Source organism: Etheostoma cragini, chromosome 10, assembly GCF_013103735.1.
Source record: "Etheostoma cragini isolate CJK2018 chromosome 10, CSU_Ecrag_1.0, whole genome shotgun sequence".
Taxonomy (NCBI): Eukaryota; Metazoa; Chordata; class Actinopteri; order Perciformes; family Percidae; genus Etheostoma; species Etheostoma cragini.
The window spans coordinates 7,852,770-7,867,654 of record NC_048416.1 but is presented as its reverse complement, the minus strand read 5'-3'; the positions used below and the strand labels follow the sequence as shown (position 1 = coordinate 7,867,654).

The 14,885-nt window shown below is 40.4% G+C and overlaps 2 long non-coding RNA genes across 2 annotated transcripts; one reads left to right on the top strand and one right to left on the bottom strand.

The window, feature by feature from the left end:
* Window positions 1-570: 570 nt before the first annotated feature.
* LOC117952204 lies at window positions 571-10,882 on the bottom strand. Its single transcript, XR_004658341.1, has 3 exons — window positions 10,868-10,882; window positions 2,896-2,902; window positions 571-646 (listed from the first exon to the last, which is right to left on the bottom strand). It is a non-coding gene; the product is annotated as an uncharacterized LOC117952204 (long non-coding RNA).
* On the top strand, window positions 5,972-13,929 carry LOC117952203. Its single transcript, XR_004658340.1, has 3 exons — window positions 5,972-5,982; window positions 6,779-6,783; window positions 13,877-13,929. It is a non-coding gene; the product is annotated as an uncharacterized LOC117952203 (long non-coding RNA).
* The last annotated feature ends 956 nt before the right edge of the window (window positions 13,930-14,885 follow it).

The following is a 14,885-nucleotide window of genomic DNA, read 5'->3' as shown; positions in this document are numbered from 1 at the left end:
GTTTCCAGCTGTTATAAAGATCTATGACTATGAAAAGATGTAGGTCATAGACGAGGTTTCCCTGGCCACCTGTTTTGTCTCTGGCTCATACTCGCGTAGGATTAAGATGAATTATTATGTGTCATATTTCTGCATCTCTCTCTTTCTTCTTTTCCCCTAACTGGTCGCGTCAGATGGCCGCCTATCAAGAGTCAGGTTTTGTCCGAAGTTTCTACCTGATAAAAGAAAGTTTTTCCTTGCCACTGTCGCACCAAATGCATGCTGTTGGGGGAAATTTGATATGGGTGATGTAAACAGCATATTCCGGTTAGATATTCCCAATAAGGCGTCTATCCAAATATAGCATTTTCCAATTAAGACATGTGGGATATTCAGGTATCATTTGGGTTTTAGAGGCATTTTTTGGACATGTATACAGCGCATTTGGGATAGGCGTCTCAACCTGGGTTTTTACAGCAGTTTACACCCAGTTTACAGCTTCTTGCCTGTTTGTGGCTAATGGTCAGCTCTGCCCATTGCTATGGTTGCTGTACACAAACCAACTAGTCAAAAGTTTTCAAACTGGACAAGTAAGAGAAACACAGCTACTTTTTTACATTATCAAAGACTTGGATATCAAATGGTTTTTGGATATGCAAAAACATTGCTATACCGACATTTTCCAGAAGCTGGTTGAAGGAATGAAAGAGGGACATTGATTTCACACGGTCCAACAAGTCCGCCACAACTGGTACACTTTGGAAAAAACTTATTTTGCACGGTTTCATATGAAAAGGAATATTAATGGAATATTCCCTTTCATTAGCCATGTAAACAGCTTAGGGAGAATATCTTTTTTTTTTTTTCGGAATAAGGGCAACAAACAAAATATTATGTGCATGTAAACATAGTCAGTGTTCCCATATACACCTGCGATTAGTGGCCTATATTTATTTCTGCATTTTATGTGGATAGTACTGTAGTCCGGCAAACAGATGTACAATGCTCGGCTAAAGCCTGACATCCCTGAATCTGTAAATGTCCCTTCCCTTTCTTCTTTCAGGGTATATACAGAAATCCTAAATTTAATAACTTTTAATGGACACTCTCCATAGATTTCAAGTCCTCATCGCCACTTTGGAGTTCCAACCTGTTGCATCTGCGTCACACTACAACTTACATTTACGATGCATTGATGTAAAAGAGCGCAACTAAACCGCTGTGTCACTGCGACATTCAGATAGACGGGGTGGGAACAAATTGCAGGAGACAACACAGGTGGCTGCACGTTATTATTAACACCTGCAGCATCAAGCCAACATATAAGATATTTTGCTAACACTTCAATTGACAGTATCGACGTAACTGGGACATGACACTGTCATAACTATGACATGATACTGTCATGAACGTGTCATAAACCTTATAAACAAGACATGAATGTGTATGACTACTGTCATAAGTGTCATTCAATTTTTGTCATGAAATGTTGACATTGTTTGGGTTGTCTTGATTATGACATTAATCAAAGTGACATTACCAGAAATAGTTTTGGTCGTGAAAAGTTGACATTAAATGTGTTTGGTATGTCTTTGTAATCATAACTTCACATTAACCAGTATGGCGTTACGATAATATGTATTTGTCATGACAACTTGACATTACATTTCTTTGGAGTGTCCTTATGAAGACAACTTAACATTAACAGGATTACATTACCAGAGGATGTCTTTGTCATAACAACTTGCGATGAACAGAAAATATACCTCTTTTTGTATTCCTGACCTGCTGTCATAAGGATTATTATAATCAAATGTGCAAGGTTAGAGACTTCTAGGTTAGAGACTTCTAGAGAATTCTAGCACTTTGTCAGATAGGTGTCTGACAGGATATGTCACCAAACTGGATGTCATGAAACTTTGTAAGGGATTCTTAGACCTCAAGTAAAGTTGTACAGTGTTGATTTGTCATTAAGATATAATTAAGGATAAGACTGGCTCTCATGACACCATTATGACAGTGTAACAAATACATTCTTTGACCTCAAGTAAAGTGGTACCATTTTGATTTGTCATTAAGATTTCATGAAGGATCAGACATGTCTTAAGAAGTGGAATCACACATTACATTACCTTCCTAACACATTATCATGTGATGTAAAAATCTTAGTTGACAGTAGTGTTACATAGTTGATTCCAGTGTGAATTTGGACCAGAACCAGAAGAAAACTAGATTGTTAAGAGCCATCCCCTCCACCTATAGATAAGGCCAAATTATGTATCTCAATTTCTATTCAGTAATAAATTCACTTGCTTAGGCTGCGATGAAAATTAAATGAGGTAATATTTCAGTTAACCCATATTGAAATATCTAAATCTCCATTCAGTACAATCATTCTTTAATTTTTTCTCTTTGGTATCTAAAGTATATAAATACCTTTCAGGTATTAAAGCCCAATTATATTAACAGGCAACCTTTATACATAACATACATTTCTAATTCAAGTTGTATGTAACCTTAGTAACATTTACACTATCCTAAATAAAATAGCATAAATTGCATGTAAACATGTCTCAAATTGTATTATTTTTTATTATTTTTTTATCTTTATTATTTAAGATAAGCATGTTTTTTTGTTTTATCCCTACCTGCACCGGTAGCAGAAGCTATCTAGAAAGAATGCACTAAAATTAGACTCTTTAAGTTACGTCACCATACCCTCTAGTTCAATTCAATTTCAATTCAATTTTTTTTATAGTATCAATTCATAACAAGAGTTATCTCAAGACACTATACAGATAGACCACACTCAAGAATTTACAAGGACCCAACAGTTCTAGTAGTTTCCTCCAGAGCAAGCAACAGTGCGACAGTGGCGAGGAAAAACTTCCTTTTAGGCAGAAACCTCGGTCAGACCCAGGCTCTTGGTAGGCGGTGTCTGACGGGCCGGTTGGGGTTAGAATGAAGAGTGGCGAAAACAAAAATAGAAAAAATGAGTAGTTTGTAGCAGTTCTTTGTAGTAGTTCATGGCATAGCAGGACGCTGTGCGGCATTACAAGGCACAGCAGGACGTAGCAGGATGTAGCAGGACGTAGCTGGGCACTGCAGTGTAGCAGTTGAACATGCAATCACAGAACATGTAGCAGGACCAAGGCGACAGCTGCTACCCTGATTTTGGAGCCTCTCTGGTCCGAGGGAACATGCTGGGGAAGAACATAAGGACTCCGGGGAATGACTCCCCAGAGCTCGGTTAGTAACAAGCATTTTTGGGACATGGATGCACATAAATGAAAAGATGAAAAGATAGAGGAGAGAGGAGCTCAGTGTATCAAAATAAGTCCCCAGCTGTCTAAAACTATTATTACAGCAAAACCAAGAGAGACAAGGTAAAGAGAGCTCCAGCCCGGTCGGGCTAGAACTCTCCCCAACCGGATCGGGCTGTATGCCAAGTCTCCCTTTAGTTTTATTATATTCTTGATTATGTGATAGATAAATCTGAAAACTATGTGACTAACTAGTATTCCCTAACAATATTCGATTCTATGCCCGAACTATAAGCTTTATAGTTATAGTATATAGTTGGGTCTGCCTCCCGGACCTAAACTGGAACCTGCTTCCACAGGAGAGGAGCCTGATAGCTGAACGCTCTGGCTCTCGTTCTACTTTTAGAGACTCTAGGAACCACCAGTAATCCTGCATTCTGGGAGCGTAGCGCTCTTGTAGGGTTGTAAGGTACTATGAGCTCTTTAAGATAAGATGGAGCCTGACCATGAAGAGCTTTGTAGGTGAGAAGAAGGATTTTAAATTCTATTCTAAATTTTACAGGAAGCCAATGCAGAGAAGCTAAAACAGGAGAAACGTGATCTCTTTTCCTGGTTCCCGTCAGAACACGTGCCGCAGCATTCTGGATCAGCTAAAGAGTCCTTATGGACTTTTGCGAGCAGCCTGATAACAAAGAATTGCAGTAATCCAACCTAGAAGTAACAAATGCATGGACTAGTTTTTCTGCATCATTTTTAGACAGGATATTCCTGATTTTTGCAATATTACGTAGGTGAAAAAAGGCGATCCTTGAAATTTGCTTTAAGTGGGAATTAAAGGACATGTCCTGATCAAATATGACTCCAAGATTCTTCACAGTGGTGCAGGAGGCCAGGGTGATGCCATCCAGAGTAAGTATATCTTTGGATAATGCGTCACGGAGGTGCTTGGGTCCGAGAGCAATAACTTCACTTTTATCTGAGTTTAACATTAGAAAATTACAGGTCATCCAGGTTTTAATATCCTGAAGGCACACTTGAAGTTTAGCTAACTGATTAGTTTCATCTGGCTAGATTGATAGATATAACTGAGTATCATCTGCATAACAATGGAAGTTTATGGAGTGTTTCCTAATAATACTGCCTAAAGGAAGCATAAAGTGAACAGGATTGGACCGAGCATAGATCCTTGTGGGACTCCATAACTAACCTTGGCGTGAACAGAGGATTCAACGTTAACATGAACAAACTGAGATCGATCCGATAAATAAGACTTAAACCAGCTTAGAGCAGTCCCTTTAATGCCAATTAAATGTTCCAATCTCTGTAATAAGATATAATGGTCAATGGTATCAAATGCAGCACTTAGATCTAATAACACAAGTACAGAGATAAGTCTTTTGTCTGATGCAATTAGGAGGTCATTAGTAATTTTCACAAGCGCTGTCTCTGTGCTATGATTAAATCTAAATCCTGACTGAAAATCCTCAAATAAGCTGTTGCTATGCAGAAAGTTGCACAGCTGTTTGGCGACTGCTTTCTTAAGAATCTCAGAGAAATGGAAGGTTAGATATAGGTCTATAGTTGGCTAAAACATCTGGATCAAGGTTTGTTTTTTTCAGAAGAGGTTTAATTACAGCAACTTTAAAGTGCTGTGGTACATAGCCTGTTAATAAAGACAAATTGGTTATATCCAGTAGCGAAGTGTTGATTCATGGTAAAACTTCTTTAAGTAGCCTAGTCGGGATGGGATCCAAGAGGCAGGTTGATGGCTTAAATGAAGAAATAATTGAATTAAATTGATAAAGATCAAGTGAAGCAAAGCACTCTAAACATGTATCTGGTTTTACAGCTGTTTCTAAGGTTCCTGAGTTTAGAGATAATTAAGTGCCAGTTAAAGGCAGGTAATGGTGAATTTTGCTTCTAATAGTTATAATTTTATCAATAAAGAACCTCATAAAGTCGTTACAACTAAGAGCTATGGGAATACTTGGCTCAGTAGAGCTGTGACCTTCCGTTAGCCTGGCTACAGTGCTGAAAAGAAACCTGGGGGGTTAAACAATTAAACTCACAGTTTGTACTAACATTCATTCAACAAACTACCCACCGCTGGCACCATTGTTGAAAAGCAAGCTTACTTTCCATAACCAATAGATAGACCTATAGGCAATATGTAGTACTCCACTAGCCTTTTGTGGCTAATTACCCTATTAGCATATGAAAACAGCACCTTAGCTAACCCGTTAGCTTTCCGCTATTAGCACCGATTAGCATGGATGCTAGCAAACTCAAGGCCACCTAGCTAGTGCTAAAGAGTGACCATAGACTGTAAATATATAGATTAATATAATAATACATATTTAATTAATATTAAGGGTCTATAGGAGTGACTCACCATTTTAATGGAATTCACTGCTTTTAACACCGTGACAGTGGATTCAGGCACTTTTATTTCACTAAATGTCATTCTTTTTTATCTTACAGAGTGAATGGCAGCCTCCTAGATGTAAATCTAGCAATCTAACGTAGCCTAGTTGATAGCTGATTGGTGAGCTCAATGACCAAATTCACCCATTGGCTTATTTATTGATCAAAGCTAACAAAAAACAAGTGCAAGTTAATCCTTTTACACTATTTTCTCCAATTTATACCAACTACCTTTGACCACATTTTAAAAATTAGGAAAGCAAGTTAGAGTATTGAGCCTGGGCTACACATGACAACCAGTTTTATAAAATATCCTGTCACACATTACCAAGTGCTAGAATCTGTCTTTAATCTTGCACAGCTAATTATGATAATCATTATGTCAACATGTCAAAGAATCTAAAAAGAGGTGGATTTTCTGTTTATGTCATGTTGTCATGACAAAGCCATCCTTTGGTAATGTCATCCTGGTTAATGTCAATTTGTCATGACCAAGACAACTCTAGCTCACCCAGTAAGAGCGTGCGCCCCATGCAGGCTGAGGCCTTTGCAGCGGGTTCAAATCCGACCTGAGGCCCATCACCCATATCTCTCCCACCTTTCCTTTCTATCCACTGTCACTTTGAATAAAGGTTAAGAATCCCCCCCCCAAAAAAAAATAATAATCTAAACTTTAATGTCAAGAGAAATACAACTTCTGGTAATGTCACTTTGATTAATGTCAAGTTGTCATAATCAAACCAAATCAAACAATGTGAACTTGTCAAGACAAAAACCGAATGACACTTAATGACAGAATTCATAAATGTTCATGACTTATTTATAAGGTTTATGACACGTTCATGTCATGGCAATGACAGTGTCCTGTGACGATTATGTCAATACTGTCAAGTAAAGTGTTACCAATTTTGTTTTTTTTAGAGAAAACATTTCAAAAGGGTTAATTGTCTTAACATATGTGTGTATCCTTGCCTACCTCGGACCTAGAACGTCTTAGTTGGAGAGAGCAACATTCCCCGGCACCTGAGTCATAACTCCTACCCTCAGCCACTTTTCATTTATGGACAGGCGGGCAGTTTTTGGCAAAGCTGGGGTTTAAGACATCAACGTAGCCAGTGTATTATTATTCCAATAGCATTTGAACAGTGTTTAAAAAAAGATCTTTATTTAATTTGCATTGAAATAATGTTTTCCATCCGCAGTCATTTATTTTTATTGACTTCGGTAAAAAAACGTATCTTATATTATTCATTTTGTGTACTCAGAGTCTGCGCCCAACTTTTTTCTCTCTTCTCTAACGTCCAGTTATGTCAGCTGTGTGGTCAAAGGTGTGAAATTGAAATTATTGTTTTATTGTGCTATTACACATCCCTGGCCTCCCACTGCAGAGGTGGGTGACACCTGTGGACCTCATTGATTGGTAGGTTTGCTGATTTGCTGAACTCACACCTGGGCACCTTACCAGGTCTACCTGGTAGCTTACCAGGTAGAGTGCGAGCCCACAGACAGAGGCTCAGTCTTCGACACAGGGGCAGCGAGTTGGGTTTCCGACCTGCGGTCCTCCTCTCTCCCCTTTCATGTCTATGCTGTTCTTTCAAAAATAAATGCCTAAAATGACAAAAAAGAAACATCTTAAAGAAAAACTATTTTGAATCAAGCAACAATCATTGTGTGGAGTACAAAAACGACACCGCGCCTTTTGTATTGTATCAAAGAAATGTTCACTCTCCAGGAAAGAGACATCACACCTCTCGCTGAACTGTAACATTGGTGCAGCATCAATGAGAAATAGGATAAAGATAGAAAATACATTTTAACAACAAATGATATGCCACATTCTGCAGCATAACCCACATATATATTGAACAAGTCCAGCTCCAACAGGCTGTTTTAGCAGGTCGGCAGCCTTAGTTTTTAGTTACAGACAGATGACTAGAGGCCACAGCAACATTCTAACTTGGATGACATCATTGCGTATGTCTGATATTATGCCAAACTGGTTTCTTGTCACCCAGCAGGATATCAAATAATGTCTTTGCCAAAAGCTTGGTCTACGTCTATAAGAAACACAGAGGAAGAGGGGGTGAAAAAATGAGTTAGATGGAATAGGGCCAGCGGTCAGTACATGACCTTGTTCTGGTCCAAATAGATAGCTCTGTCATTTGCTCTGTGTATTTGTGTGTGTGTGTGTGTGTGTGTGTGTGTTTGTGTGTTTGTCACGTGTTTGTGTGTGTATAGAAGCAGCATTATCCAGTGTCCTCACATTGCCCTCTTCTCTTTCTTTCTCTCTTGCTCTCTATAGCTGGTTGTCTATTCAACAGTTTTATTCAAATTATAAAGAGTCAACTTTAAAGAAATGGACAAAGTGAAAAATCAATACGTTTTGCTCATTAGCCCAAAGTAGTTTTGATGCTTATTGAGGTCAAAGAAAAAAAGCTTTAGGTTGATGAAGAATTGATATAGTAAATGCTTTTGTTGAATACTTAATGACACAAGCTACCTTATGATAATCGGAAATCCATTTGATAAGGGTGCAATTTAGAAAATGAGCTGTATGATGTTTCTGTCCTATTCTTAATGCTATTCTACTATGGTCACATGGCCGTAATGTGTATTTCTTTCTTTTCTGTTTGTGCCTTTCATTTAATGCCATTTAGGACAATTTCTTTATACACTGCGCTTATACAATTCACTTTAGCTGCATTGTAATTTTTTGTTTACTGATTAATTTGTCTGATTGTATTGTATTGAATTGTATTTTGCTGTTCTACTTTATTTTTTTACTCTTTAAATGCCATTTATTTGTATTTTAATATTAGCTTATGTTTATTTTATACTTATTATGTCTAATACATTTGGTCTTGTGAAAAAATAAAAAAGACTTAGCATTGCCTTGCCTTTTCCCATTAAAACTAAAACATAATCTACTATATGCAAGTTTTTTTGTCCGGTGGAGGTTTACTATTTTTAAATCTTTTCATTGGGGTTCTGGTATTCAATATACACATTTCATTTCCAGCTATGTATAGAACCACTTTTTCCATGAACTGAACATATTAACAAAAGAAAAAACACAGCACTAGGGTCGCACTATACATGCATCAGAAAAAAAAGGCAGTGTGACATAAACCTAAAATAATTATAAAATAACATTCAAAAAATAATAAGACAGACACACACCACCGGGCAGGCCTAGTTTTATTCAAATTCCTAGACCAGGCTGTAGTCAGATCCTATGTTGTTAATTGGGTGTGACAAAGTTCAGTCCAGAGGGGTCCACTGCGCCAAAACTGGTTGCCATTTCTTAATGAATCCCTCGAAATTGTCGTGCAGGGTATGAGTCGGTTTTTCCAAAGGAAGTGTTTCCCCTTCCCTATACCAATCGTCCAATGTACAAAAACCAAAGGTGGAAAATAACGAACTACTTCTTACTTTACTCAAGTAGATACTTAAGATATTTTACTTCCTGACATTTTACTTTTACTTCTTACATTTTAACACAAATACTGGTACTTGCTACTTCTTACATTTTACAAAATCAACTCGTTACTTTAGTTTTAAATAATTTTACTGGTGTTACCGTTATCATTTTTTGCATCATCAACGCATAATTCAATCTAATTGGATGGGAATCCAAGCAGAGGACATTCCCATCATCCTCGGCCTAATCTGAGAGAGATGTTTGAGACAGTAGGCATCAAGAATGACTCCTGGCCAATGTGCTGGGGAACTTCTTAATTTATGTTTGAGCATATTTGAGCACACACACACTGTAGATTCCTTTAAATTTTAAATGAAGATTAAAAAAGAGAAACTCGATCTGTTTCTCACAGAATTATGACTGAAATCATATCTTGCTGCTCAGTTAGAATCTTATTAACCAGTAGTCCCAGTCTCTGTCACAGTATTCACATATAGTATGTGATGTTTTAGGCCTATTGGCAGACATCTATTTTAAATATATACTTAATAAATGCTGGAAAAACTGCAGGAAACTGACTGCATGGCATCCTGTCGCTCTTGGGTGAACAACAAGCGTGGTCATTGTACTGCTTGCTGTAATAACCTGGAGCTTCTATCCAGAAGCAGAGATAAAGAGAGGTCCGGTAAGCTTCCTTCTTTCTCTCCACCCAACCCCCAAGTGTTGTGTGTATGTTTGTGTGTGTGTGTTAGTCCGTCTGTCATTTGGATATCTCGAGAAGTGTTCAATCTCGGACTCACTTCGAGGCTGTATTACTGTGTACCCTGTGCAGGGAATTTGGTGCAGTTTGTAAAAGTATTAATACTGCTATTGAGGAATTGAAATAACTGAAAAGCTGTGACGTCATATTCCGTCGTACGTTGCGAGCGCTATAAAATATGCTCCAGAGCAAATTATATATTTTGACAGACCTTCCTCCACAGCGGTGCGGAGGAGGGTCTGGCTTGTCCAAACAGCATTCTGGGATGAGAGAAAAACGTACTCTGGTTTAACGGCATTTGCTTTAACCAATCCCAGTTGTCTTGGGCGGTGCTAAGCACCGAGCCATGCCGAGTTGCTGCAAAATAGCGTTGGGAGGGAGCTTCCTTTGGTGGAACCCTATTACATTCAAAAGTTGTTTTGGTGCAACAGAACACTCAGATCTCTGCAGGGTAAATCCAGACAGCTAGCTAAAGTATCTGTCCAATCTGAGGGGCAGTTTACCATAGTCCTCAGAAACCGGAGTTTAAAATATCAACACAAAGGAAGTAATGGACATCTGGCCAGAAAGAGTGACATTCGCCAGCAATCCTGGAAGTGGAACGCCGTGTATATAGACTAACCCTTATAGGAACTGTTTAATTGAGTCAGCAAATGTCAAGGATATCAATACAAAGCTTCTGTAAGCAGTCCTAGTCTGTCTATCTGCTGCTTCCTCTCTTAATCCCTCTGCATCAAATTTCTCTCGGTGCATCCATGTCAGGCTCCAGTACACAATGCTGTCTCCCACTAGTAACACATTTAGCTCATGGCATCGGTACATCTATAGCACATGTTATGTAATAAAGCCATCAGTGCTTAAACACTGCAGCCAGTGCTAATGTATGGTTCCTGTGTATTGAAGCCAGCTGTTAAAGACTTCCCCAAGCATTTCTATTTATCATGTACTGTATATAAAGCTTCCCCCACTGGTAATGTATTCAACCCCCTGCTTTTGTGTTTATACAGCGCCTGCCTTCACGGTGATTTCAGATCGCTGCTTTCTGGATATCTATCATAGTCGACAAAGCACAAATAAACAGGATTGTTACTCTCTGCGTCAGTTTCCCCCTGACGTTGTCATCCCAGCACTCTACCACTGCTCTTTTCTCTTTCATGTCCCTGTCCTCGCTCTCGGTTTAATTTCCTCTGCTCTTTGCCTTATCCCTTTGACACTTCGTTTTTCTTTGGCTTTTTCATGTCCTGACCTCTCAAAATTCCCTGCATGCCTGCCTGCTGCCACCGTGCCAGGGGGATTTGGAGGGATGATCAAGTGAAGATGATGTGCTTTGCAGCTTCTTTTTTTTTCTCTCACCCGCCGCGGCTGTATAATACTTTATCCTCTACAGTTTAGGCCACGCGCTGACGCTCATTGGCACCAGCTCCTCACGGTACAGGGCTTGTTACGCTGTCGACTAAGCATAAAAAACAGACACTAACACTGTGCTGGCACACTCGAAAGTCAAAGAAGAAAGACTTGTGTTGCTGATAAAAAAAGCATGTCAGAGGAGGGGAGGTGAGGCCTCTGAGGTAAAAACGTCTGATTGAAGGTGAGTTTTGAAATGTGCCATTCAGGGAGGAAAAGACAAAGCAAAGCAGAAAAAAAGTAGGAAATGCAGAAGAAGGAGAAGGCTTTTCTATGTGAAGTGTAGACTGGAGGCAAATGCTGTGATCCTCTCTCCTCTCTCTCACTCCATGACACACTTCACGAGTTGCCAAATTAGACGCAGAACTTATAAAAAAGCACTTGAACAGGCAATTATTTCCCCCCTCACAAAAATCCCTGTGTTAGTGTAGGCTTATTAGGAGATTAATGTGCCTGGCATTTAGCTTGTTGTTTGTTGCACAAATGAAGAGAGAAAGCAAAGCGTCAGAGGAGACATTATTAGTCTCTGACACACATGCACACACACACACACACACACACACACACACACACATACACACACACACACTACTGCAAAGATTAAAGGGTGTACGAATACTGCAAGCTCATGAACACCTGTGCATTTGGAAGGAAGTGTAATTGCTGCCTGGATTGATTTCAATGGATGTGCAAAGCACTATTTCTTTGAAAATAGTTACGTATTGTAACTCCAGATTCTATGAGTATATGTGCAGTCTTCTAAGACTGTGGCTATTGGGTTTATCCCTTTGAGCTCAACTACGTCGATGTATATAATGTATATTACATATGCGGACCAGTTGTTCATCTCCCAACATCAGCAATTTCTTTAGCTAATGTTATTGGAGCAGCTGGCCCGAGTCTTAGAGAGCTGCGCCTATACTCACATTATCTGGAGTTACAATATGTATCTATCGTTCTATTTCGTATAGGCTTTGCCCTCTAAGGCTATCGCTATTGGGTTAGGGCGAAGCTGATGTAGTCAATGCCACCTGCGACACAGAGTTCACAAGCAGAACATAGACTTGCTTTTCCCCCAATGCACTGACAGGAGATTTAATCAGATAATGTTATTTTTAAACCTGCCATGGTAATTAATTGGCCATAAAACTGAACAAGCCAAGTCATGATTTTAGGAGAGCATGATTAGTGATAATTGTGTCATGATTTAACCATTATGGGACACAAACGTTCTTTTCAGCCACCCAGTGCAGGAGGGATGAGGACAGCAGGCAAAACACACAGGCATCATTTGTTGTATGTGGATAGGACTGAGTGGTTCTTGGAGGGCCCGGACACATCACGCAGATAAAAACGGATGAATTGGGATGCTGCTGCGCAGATGTCGGCTACTGTCATGTCTGAAAAGGCCTGTAGACGCTGACAGTGTCCATGTAGAATCCGCTCAGACGCCCTAATGGGAGAGGGGGGGTCCAACCCTTCTGCAATTTAAGCCTGGGTGATAGCCTTGCCCAGCCAGTGAGAGAGACGCTGTTTTGAAAAGGCCACTCCTTGGGAATGCTCCCTACAATGTACAAACAGCTGCTGTGTTTGCCTAAATGCACGCACTGGACACAAACGGTGAACAGCTTCCTCCCCGTCGTTGTCATGACGCAGGGGGAAAACCCTCAAATTAAAAGAGCTTTTAGAACTTTCTGTGTGAATGAAGGGTTTGGCCGTAAGCTAGCTGTGCTCCCTTCCCCTGTATTTGAGAGGCAGGATGATGAAACTGACAGCGCACATAAGTCACTCACTCTGTTGGCCGACGTCAGGGCGATGAGAGAGCGCACACAGGGACCCCCTTAAAAAAACGCTTCACCAGGTGTGCTTGAAAACACGTCATCTCCCCATAGCCTTTGTAACAGGATGAGATGGCTGCTGCGTAGGCTTTGACTGTGGACGGAGCCAAACCATTATCCACAAGTGTTTGGAGGTAAATGGTGGCCAACCACTACATGGAGGCAGTGGAGGACGGCATTAGAGATCTACAAGGGAGATCCTCCGAGCCACTGGTTCAGGTACGTGGATGACACATGGGTGATCAAATCAAGACCGAAGAAATCAGCCCCTTCACAGACCCTTTAAATGGAGTTGACAACTTCATCACGCTCACAAAAGAGGAGCTGAAGGAAAATAAACTCTCCTTTCTGGATTGTGGGATAAGTTTGGGGGAAGGGGGAGAGCTCCAGGAGGAAATTTATCAGAAGCCAACCCACACTGACCAGCACCTAATGCTTGACTCTCGTCTACATCTAATTCCTCTCTCTGTAAGATAGAAGTGTTGTCCAAACAATGTTATTTAATTACACTAATTACTGTAACTGCGCTGTGGATTGGTTCAATCAGAGATTTGGAGTAACGATTACTGTATGTATGTACTAACATTTTAACATGTGTATCTGCGGCCATAACCTTATGTTTAGCATCTACTGTACATATTTATTTAATGTATCACTGCCAATGAATGCTGAAAGTTAAGGTGGTCAGAATAAAGCTAGGATTTATAATATACAGTATATAATGAAATATGCCTAACTGCCTAGGCCATCCAACAAATGCTTTTGGTAGAAGAAAACATATTTGAAGATCCATCTGCTCAATGAATTTAAGGACACACCGGTACAGTAGCATTAACAGGGTTGCTACACTACTACATTTAGTTTTAAGTGACATCATTCTATGGGGACTGATATTGTTTTAGAATACAACATAGACGGAAATAGATAAAGAGCTGTGGATAGATAATTATTTCTTGTAGTTCGCTCATTCACAAGCTAGACTATTGTTTCCTGTTGCAAAGCAAAATATCCCCTTTCCTTTACCTCAAGACATTGCAGCTAAAGGTAAGCAGGCAATTTAAAACAACTTGCAATTTTACACCGTATCTCTCACTACGTGTAATCAATAGTCCTTCACCATTGTGTGTGTGTGTGAGAGAGTGTGTGGGGTGGGGGTGTTGTGTGTGTGCATGCACTAGCGAATTCAGACCAAAGAGTAGCAACGAGAAAAGATTAATCCTTCAGTTACCTGCAAGGGTAGCATGAGTATCCCTGAAATAGGCCTAAACACGTCCCTGGTCCCCCTCATCCCGCTGGAGTAGCCGGGGGAGAAGTATGCCTGCGTGACACCTCATTGCGGGCTGGTCTTGCTTGTGTGGGGAACAACCATCATGATGTCAGTGCAATGTTCAGGGGGAACAAAGGCTGCTTGGTTGAGGGGAAACTGCTCTTTAGATGGAGGAAAGGGGCCCTTTAAAGGGCCGTTATGGTTCAAGCTCTCAACCTTGGTGGGACAGATGTTCCCCATATCCCGTCATTGCCATCGTTGCCGCTGCTTGCTGGGTGGCTTGGCGGGTGGGTTGGACCAAGTGGGGGCTGCCCTCATGGTCTTCTAGCCCGGCTAAGCTTGACAGTTAGGTGGAGCTTGCTGCCGCTGTGAAGCAAGGGGGCTGGCCGGGGGAATGTAGGTCAAAGCCTAAGAGGGCGCAGCAGCAGCAGATGTTGAGGGGCTTCTAGGAAGAGAGCCCTCGCGATGGAGGGTAAAGACGCCTATGGCAGAGGGGAAGACCATCAAAGCGGGGCCTCCGGGCGTTCCG